We start from the raw sequence: 10,092 nt of genomic DNA, 5'->3' as shown, positions 1-10,092 counted from the left end.
CTTTATATGTTGTGGTGTGGATACGAATAAAGTTGCTTATATATCTATCTATCAAATATCAAATATCATTTCGCACATCTGCCTATCACTCTCATAAGTCTCATACCATTATAAAAGATTACTTGATACGAAATATTTTGAAAATATACTTGTTCTATGGCGGTAATGTAGGCGGCGCGGGTCAGGGGGTCCCATCCAGGTGGAGTACTGAAAACACCTGCTTTGCATACAATGCCGGGTACCGTATAATGCCGCTGATATGTTGGTGGATAGGGAATTTGTTAAAATTTCTAGAATTTCATACTACAGGATAAATAGATTTTTCACCACACCAACTGGTTGCTATTCTAAAACAGATACATAAAAAAATAAAAAATCTTTAATACATTTAAGATTTTTGCATGTATTTAATAAATAAATGTAAAGAGAACCTACTCGTTGTGACTAATAATATAAAATAAATTAGATTAGGTTAAGATCTAAGCATGTACTTTACTCATAAAAAAAATAAAGAAATAAACAGTTAATTTTTTTTTGCAAAATTGCATTTTGTCTACAATAGTGCAAAATAATTTCTTTTAATAATTTGGTTTTGATGATTTAGATAGGCTGGGGTTTTACCTATAAATGAACTTTGAATAATAATTATTGAACGGGTAAATTGATGGATTTGATTTACCTAGTTCGTACCTTGAAACCATCACAACGCTCAAGATTCCACTTTTTGAACCACTCGCTACACTCTTGGTTCAATATTGGATCTTCTCTTCATCTTTCACTTGCTCGGGTATCAATATTGACTCGTGCGGTTAAATAACAACTTAGCCCCCTTGTAAAACAAATAACTAAATCGCCGAAGAGGTGACTGAGTGATAATTGAGTCATAACTTTAGCCATTACTTAAAAATTCTTAAAATGTTAGCAACTGTGACATACAACTTGAAATCCAGCCTGAAGTGAATACATACAGGGGGTTTATTTATTTTCGAGTTTTGTGAAAGTGTCAATGAACTTCCAAAGCATATTAAAACACCCAAGATCAGAGCAAATGATCACTGGATCGTGTAATAAAATTATCATTAAAAATTGGTGAATTTCATTGCTTTAGTGGCAAAGACACAAATGTCATATATACCATAGATCAAGCAAACGTATCTACTTAGCGTGTCAAATGAACTCAGTGAAATCCACTGAGTTGTCCGTCTTTACTCGCAGCTTGCAGCTTTCGGGCGTCAATTTTTGTAAGTTGAAGTCAACCAAAACATAAAAAATGCCTCGTTACGTGATATTCAATTGCAACAACACAAAAATTATGAACAATCAAGAGCCTGAGACATATTTAAAATTACAGGCAAGAATCAACTTCAGTACAAAATTTGACACGCTCGGCCCCTATACAAATATATGAATTTGTTTCTTCTATCTAAATTAAGTTCTGTGGGCAAAGAGCACCGAGTGTGTGTGAAAATAACTGTCAAAGTAAGTCTGTAGTCACAGTGCTTCGACTGCTACTTTCCCACCTAGGATAAAAACTTTTGTTTTTTTTTGTAGATAGGTATGTCTGAAACCTATAACCAACTCATACTCATACTCATTTGTAAAGCCATTTTACACGTCAAGATTTGGAAGACTCTAAGTGCAAGCAATGTGTCCTTTCGTGTACATAATATCTATTACCGTTATCGGAGTGACTGGACTACTCAAAAACAACAAACTAAAAAATAATATTTAAAAAAATAATTCGATTTCTCCCTAGTTGGGCAAAATCTTTAATTAAATTTCAACCAAATCCTTATCCAACAGTCTTACAAAAAAATCTAAATATTTGTAATTCATATTGGTACAAGATAAAAACCGGCCAAGTGCGAGTCGGGCTCGCGCACAAAGGGTTCCGTAGCAGCAAATATAATAAACCAATAACTTAACCAAAATTACAGTTAAATCAACCTATCTCAAAAACTATAAGAGATACTTTGATCAAACCAAAAATCGTTGAAAGAGTTAATTAGCATGCATCACCTCTATTTTTTTTAGAATTTTATACCCCGTAGTTATAAAAATAGAGGGGGGGGGACATACTTTTTACGACTTTGAGAGCTGATATCTCAAAAACCGTTCACTTTAAGAAAAATGTTTTTTAGAAAACTTTATATCATTTTAAAAGACCTTTCCATTGATACCCCACACGGGTATGTACATCGAAAAAAAAATTTTCATCCCTCAGTTACATGTATGGGGGGCCCCACCCCCAATTCTTTTTTTTACTATTTAGTGTCATAATTTTGTAGCGGTTCATACAACACATATTCCCATCAAATTTCATCACTGTAGTACTTATAGTTTCCGAGTAAATCGGCTGTGACAGACGGACAGACGGACAGACGGACAGACGGACAGACGGACATGACGAAACTATAAGGGTTCCGTTTTTGCCATTTTGGCTACGGAACCCTAATAAAAGCTACACCGCAAAATATTCCCCCTTTAATCCACTACTAAAATATACATTACATTTTCCATCCAAACCATTTCTAAAGTAAACATAATCTTGCTGATCTCGCCAAGAACTAAAATGCTGTACCTACCTACAGTGTGCGTAGCCAAATGCATAAACGCTCACGAAACGCTCACAATAATATTTATTTATTTATTTAAACTTTATTGCACAATATAACAAATAAAGTACAAAAGGACGACCGGTCTGGCTCAGTCGGTAGTGACCCTGCCTGCTAAGCCGCGGTCCTGGGTTCGAATCGTGGTAAGGGCATTTATTTGTGTGATGAGCACATATATTTGTTCCTGAGTCATGGATGTTTTCTATGTATATAAGTATGTATTTATCTATTTAAGTATGTATATCGTCGCTTAGCACCCATAGTACAAGCTTTGCTTAGTTTGGGGCTAAGTTGATCTGTGTAAGGTGTCCCCAATATTTATTTATTTATTTATTCAATAGCGAACTTAATGCCTAAAGACATTCTCTACCAGTCAACCAACAGGCTAAACAGAAAGAGTAGTGGGTGCAGGCTTAAAAAAAATAGGTAACTGAAAATGAAACATAATTGTAGCAAATAATACATATTGTCAATGATAAACTACACACACATAATATGTGTGTGTAGTTTATCATTGACAATATGTATTATAAACTACACACACATAATATGTGTGTGTAGTTTATCATTGAATAATACATATTGTAAATAATACATATTGTCAATGATAAACTACACACACATAATATGTGTGTGTAGTTTATCATTGACAATATGTATTATAAACTACACACACATAATATGTGTGTGTAGTTTATCATTGACAATATGTATTATTTGCTACAATTATGTTTCATTTTCAGTTACCTATTTTTTTTAAGCCTGCACCCACTACTCTTTCTGTTTAGCCTGTTGGTTGACTGGTAGAGAATGTCTTTAGGCATTAAGTTCGCTATTGAATAAATAAATAAATAAATATTGGGGACACCTTACACAGATCAACTTAGCCCCAAACTAAGCAAAGCTTGTACTATGGGTGCTAAGCGACGATATACATACTTAAATAGATAAATACATACTTATATACATAGAAAACATCCATGACTCAGGAACAAATATCAGTGCTCATCACACACATGTAAGTTAATGTAAATTTATAGATATATATTATATATCTATAAATTTACATTAACTTACATGTGCTTACATCGCCGTGTGCCTGCTACACGGCCACAATTCAAAAAACCACTTTTTCGAGAAATCGCGTCTCAAAGTTTTGAGAGTGTAGTTGAGGCTGTTAAATAGGATCTTACTTCTTGCGTTTTAGGTCTATGAATTTGAAAGTTAGCTATTTTTACTCGGAATGATATAACCCTCCATATGATCACGCCACTTTTCGCAAAAAAAATCTTTTTTTTAAGATAAAATGCCTGAAAGACAGGTATTTAGAGTTATGGCTGTATTGCAGAAACATTTTTTTATGATTTTGAGATGCGTCCAAAATTAAACGATATTATTCGATAAAGGTATCATGCAAATATATATGAAAAAACACCAAATAGTTAAAATAATTTTCTTTACGAACTTTGACAGTAACGATAGCAATAATTATGTGTAACTAGCTTATAATTATATTACGTCATTACCAAATAATATTAATTATTTAAAATTGAAACAAATAAAACTTTGTAGCTTACGTATCTTGGTGTCACCCTGGATAGAAGCCTGAATTTCAAGGAACACCTGACCAGCCTCTCTGCGAAGCTCAAGACCCGGAACAGCGTCATTCACAAGCTTACTGGTACTACCTGGAGTGCCAGCGCAGCAACATTTCGGACAACCGCGCTATCCCTAGTCTACTCCTCTGCTGAATACTGCTCAGCGGTGTGGCTAAACAGCACCCATACTACCGCGGTAACGCCCAGCTGAACCACACTATGCGACTCATCAGAGGCTGCCTAAAACCAACTCCCACACACTGGTTGCCGGTGCTGACTCATATTTTACCTATCTAAACTTCCGCCGAGAAAAGTGCCTATTTCGTGAAATCGCCAACCCATCCACCGAGACCTCGACGCGCTAAAGGCTCTCAGACTGAAGTCTCGACTACCCCCCCCCCCAAATTGAATTCCACTAATTTGGGTTACAAGTAAGCCCCTTAGAGGCATGGATAATGGACTGGGTAGCCAGAGCTCTTCCTACAGATCTGTACGAGTTCGATACTGGAGCCCGACCGGTGTGATTTAAGGAGCCTCGATAGGTTTGGTGTTGGCTGAACCTGATTTGTGGTGCAGATGGAGATGGTGCGAATCTGGCCTGGCTGGCTGGTCTGGTGTGGCCAACCAGATCCGACGGTGCACCATATAGCCTTCGAGTGCCCCATAACCAAGTTTAGCGGAAAAAGGGCAGATCTTAAGACACTTTCGACAAATCATCATCCTCCTTGCGTTATCCCGGCATTTGCCACGGCTCATGGGAGCCTGGGGTCCGCTTTGACAACTAAGACACTTTCGACAAATGCCGTTGAATATCTTAAGTCTAGTTTTTTAATAATTTAAGTAGAGAGAGAACAACGTGTACTGACTGGTAAAAATAATTATGACCTTAGTAATGAGACATATTGAACTTGTAAGAAAACAAAGTTGAGATTTGTTTAATCATTTTGTGTAGTAGTTTCGGCGTCGGGCTGGTAATTTTGTAATAATAAGTGTGATACTGACTGTTTAACACAACATTTAAAGGGATTTATCGCAATTATCACTCAAGTTTTTAGGACGCAACTCAAAACTTACATTTAAAATGTGTGCTATACAGCCACAACTCAAAACGGCCGTCGGTTTACATGCGAACAAACTGGCAAGTGGCCGTATTGCAGGGAATCTTCTGACAATTTATGGTCAATTCCATACGGCCACTTGTGAGAAAAAGGCTCTTAAGGAAGGTTTTTGCTATGGCTCTCGAAATAAGGTCGTAAATTGAACGATTTTGAATACGAATCTGCAATAATCCAGAAAATTAAAAATTTTGAGTTGTGGCCGTATAGCAGGCACACGGCGACATATATATAATTGCATACATACGTATAGATATACTACATATCTCTTTTGTAGCTATCTATCTCTATCGCTCTTGCGTATTGGCGCGACAGAGCCAGACTACATTTCTGCGGCGTTTCGGTGGCGTTTCGCTTGGCAGAAATGCCATTCGGCTACGCGGCCAGCTATAAAATACAATGTTACTATGAGCACAATTCAGATTCAACACTTATTAAGTTATTACACTTGTCACTTGGTTTTGATATTCCTTTTTATAGGTCTCCGTGTTTGGCGCTTATCTTACGCACAAGGTACTTTCATTTATTGTTTTCATACACATAGGTACATACATACAATCACGCCTGTTTCCCAGAGGGGTAGGCAGAGATCACGGATTTATTTATTTATCCTGACATACCACTTTCGCTTCACACACTTTCATAACGTTTCTCATACACGCTCGTCGGTTTCGAGTACTTCGTCTGACCTAGCCTTTTTGAAATATTTCCCCGATTTGTTCGAGAAAAGTTCACCTAGGTCTTCCACTTCCAACTGACCCTTCCACTCTTTTTTCATATACTTTCTTCGTTACTCTCCTCTCATCCATCCTCTCTAGATGCCCGAACCACCTTAACATACACATCTCAATCTTTGTCATTACATCTACATCCACTCCACACTTATCTCTTATCACGCTATTTCTGATCCTATCACTCAACTTCACACCACTCATGCTTCTTAACGCTCTCATTTCCACGGCATTTACTTGACTTTGATGTCTTTTTTTATTTATATCTGAATAACTAGGCTACTTCAAAACTAGTTTAATAATATGAAAACGATAGGGCATAGGTACATACATATAATAACGCCTGTATCTCATAAAGGGGTAGGCAGAGCACATGAATTTATAAGTTTCAGTGCTACTCTTGGTAAAAAGGGGTTGAAAGAAATCCAAATTGTGACATTGCAATGACAGGTTGCCAGCCTCTCGCCTACGCCACAATTTAGCCCATATCCCACAGTCGACTTCTACGGGACCGTCCCCTCAAGAGACGTATGTCCTGAGGCGCGGAACGGACGTCCGCGCCACGCCGCCTGAATTTAATTTAAAAAACGTCTCCTCAGTACATTTTGTATAGAAAGGACGCGCAAGGGACGCGCAAGGGTCGCGCAAGAGACGTCTACTCTCTTGGCGCGCTCCAGGCGGCGCGGCGCGCGCCAAGCGACGCGTCGCCTGGGGGAGCGTCTTACGTCTTTCCTATCCATAATGTACTGAGGAGACGTTTTTTAAATTACATTCAGGCGGCATGGCGCGGACGTCCGTTCCGCGCCTCAGGACATGCGTCTCTTGTGTGGAGATGATCCCTACGACACCCACGGGAAGAAAGGGGGTGGTGAAATTCTTAACCCGTCACCACACGGGGGACGATAGGACAACTTTATCTAAATAAATAATATAAAAAATCTGAAAACTGAATCGGTCTGTACGTCTAGTTCGAGATCACTAATCCAGCTTCGGGGCGTAGTGTCACGTATAACGATATCTGTTTTAGTTTATAATTTCTGTAGACGTAACCATACAATAAGTTCGAAGTTTGTCTTTGGTAAAGTTTGATATGATTATTTTTGGCTCTAAGATAAGCCAACCGATCTAACTTTGAAGCTATACGCTGACCTAAAAGCAGCTTTGAAACGTTTTTAAATAATTAAGGCTATGTACCCTGCCGTCAAAAAAAATTACCAAGGTGGATCATACGAAACGTCATATACATTACATTACAGTACATTGCGATACAAGTGCGTAAAAAAGGAAGTTCGAAACGAGTGGCGGTAAATTAAAACACGACCGAAGGCAGTGTTTTAAATCGACACGAGTTACGAATTTCCTTTTCGCACGTGTATCGTACGACGTTTTTCAGTACAGATGAGCCTCCGAAGTTTCGGCCTGGCATATAATGAACCACTTCTCGCACTAGTGCGTAAAAAAAACACCATCTGTACTGAAATAGTACATTACGATACAAGTGCGTAAAAAAGGAAGTTCGAAACGAGTGGCGATAAATTAAAACACGACCGAAGGGAGTGTTTTAAATCGACACGAGTTACGAATTTCCTTTTCGCACGTGTATCGTACGACGTTTTTCAGTACAGATGAGCCTCTGAAGTTTCGACCTGGCATATAATGAACCACTTCTCGCACTAGTGCGTAGAAAAATACCATCTGTACTGAAATAGTACATTACGATACAAGTGCGTAAAAAAGGAAGTTCGAAACGAGTGGCGATAAATTAAAACACGACCGAAGGGAGTGTTTTAAATCGACACGAGTTACGAATTTCCTTTTCGCACGTGTATCGTACGACGTTTTTCAGTACAGATGAGCCTCCGAAGTTTCGACCTGGCATATAATGAACCACTTCTCGCACTAGTGCGTAGAAAAATACCATCTGTACTGAAATAGTACATTACGATACAAGTGCGTAAAAAAGGAAGTTCGAAACGAGTGGCGATAAATTAAAACACGACCGAAGGGAGTGTTTTAAATCGACACGAGTTACGAATTTCCTTTTTGCACGTGTATCGTACGACGTTTTTCAGTACAGATGAGCCTTCAAAGTTTGGACCTGGCATATAATGAACCACTTCTCGCACTAGTGCGTAAAAAAAACACCATCTGTACTGAAAAATAATTAACGATGTGGGTAGAATTCGTGTAATATTTATTTAGTTGCACGTTGGCTAAGAACGCTGGAAAGGGTTCGAAACATCGTGATCTATTATAAATTCACTAAACGTGATATAATCCATTTGCATACTTTTACTTCCCAACTACCATTATAGTAACCACACCTCGGGCACTGGCGATCAAATATATGAAAGAGGCGCGTTCCTAGCACACATTCTAAGCTCATGTAAGTGTATGCTTGTATGAGTGAGATATGACAGGTTTTTGACAGGCGGTAACTGTGAGGTAACCGAGAGGGGGTGGGCGGCACTTTCAGCGGGGAGCGGGAGTGTCCATACTGTACGATAGTACTCTTAATTATACTGTGCAGTAACCGAAGACAAAACCAAGTTTTAACTTAGTGATACCGCCATTGTTTACAAATCACCCTGTATGCAAATATTTTTTAATTGTCCGTTTTATAAACATCGTCGGACGGTGCCAACGGTCATACGAGTAGTGGGTGCCTGCCGGTGTCCACGTCCAAGGTTCAGTTCCAGTTCAGTTCTGTGAAAGTTTTGTGATTTTATAAGGTTGGTTTTAGCTTTACGGAGTGTGATAAAAGGTGTTACATACAGTGTGTAAGATTTATACGGGCGATAAATTAAAACGGACATAGAATTCAGTAGTGTTATTAATTAAGAGGTGTTTTAAAAGTTACTCTTAATTTTCACCACATATTATTAACTAGCTTCTGCCCGCGGCTTCACTCGCTTAAAATTAGAAAATTCTGGAATACTTCATACAAACTTCCACCACCCATTTTAGGGAAGTGGGGGGTTAGAAAAAGTAGCCTATGTCTCTCTCCATCCCCTCAACTATCTCCACCTCAAAAATCACGTCAATTCAAAACTGACACACTTTCCCATTTATGATATTAGTATGGATTTCTAGAAATTTTCTCAGGACCAATGTATTGTAAATATGGGTGCGAAGACAGTTAATGACATTATATAAGTGATATTAACTTGTAAAACTAACTGTCAACGAGCGCTTAACGTAAGTGTGTTTGCATTACATTGCCAGGCGAATTATTTTACATAGAAAACATTTGAATTTCAATTACAAGTCAAATTAAACACATATTAACTTTGATTAAAGTAACTTTAATCAAAGCATATTAAGAGTATAAAATAACTAATAAAATTTCGTGTGACCTATATTAGCCACCGACCACCGTTAAGAAATTCGCTCGTATTAGAATTACACACTGTTTATCTATAAATATAGGTGACTACATCCAGCATCAAATATACATAAAAAAACTAGTGAAAATGAGGATCCACGCCTTTAATTTGGCATCTGCATATAAGGATAGCGGACTAAATAAAACGTGTGACTTATTTTTAACAAGCAGAAACGTCGGCTAACGATTCTAAACATTTTTATATTAAAGGAAAAAATGGAAAAATTTACGCTTCCGGCGGGACTTGAACCCGCATCATTTGCAATCCGTGCAAGGCTCTTAACCAATTGAGCTACGGAAGCCACGCCGGACATCGCAAATCTTTCCATGCCTTTCCTTATGTACACACGTCTTGGGGTGACATCTAGCGCCATCTACCGACAGACTATTACATCTTGTAACGGCACTGGAGTCTCAAGTTATATTGAGAATTCACCAGTAACAATGTGCTAACCCATACTAAATTTATTTTTAACAAGCAGAAACGTCTGCTAACGATTCTAAACATTTTTATATTCAAGGAAAAAATGGAAAAATTTACGCTTCCGGCGGGACTTAAACCCGCATCATTTGCAATCCGTGCAAGGCTCTTAACCAATTGAGCTACGGAAGCTACGCCGGTCATCGCAAATCTTTCGCCTTTCCTTA

General features: G+C 38.1%; 1 protein-coding gene across 1 annotated transcript in view; it reads left to right on the top strand.

Moving 5' to 3' along the window:
* The first annotated feature begins 8,700 nt into the window (after nt 1-8,700).
* The window catches only part of LOC125236250 (fatty acid synthase), a 111,206-nt gene continuing 109,814 nt past the window's right edge, over nt 8,701-10,092 (top strand). Inside the window, exon 1 of the mRNA XM_048142936.1 lies at nt 8,701-8,791. The gene's annotated coding sequence lies outside the window, so the exon portion shown is untranslated. The remainder of the gene's footprint in view (nt 8,792-10,092) is intronic.

The sequence above is a fragment of the Leguminivora glycinivorella genome, chromosome 19 (genome assembly GCF_023078275.1).
Source record: "Leguminivora glycinivorella isolate SPB_JAAS2020 chromosome 19, LegGlyc_1.1, whole genome shotgun sequence".
Lineage (NCBI taxonomy): Eukaryota > Metazoa > Arthropoda > Insecta > Lepidoptera > Tortricidae > Leguminivora > Leguminivora glycinivorella.
This window is presented reverse-complemented; position numbering and strand designations above follow the sequence as displayed.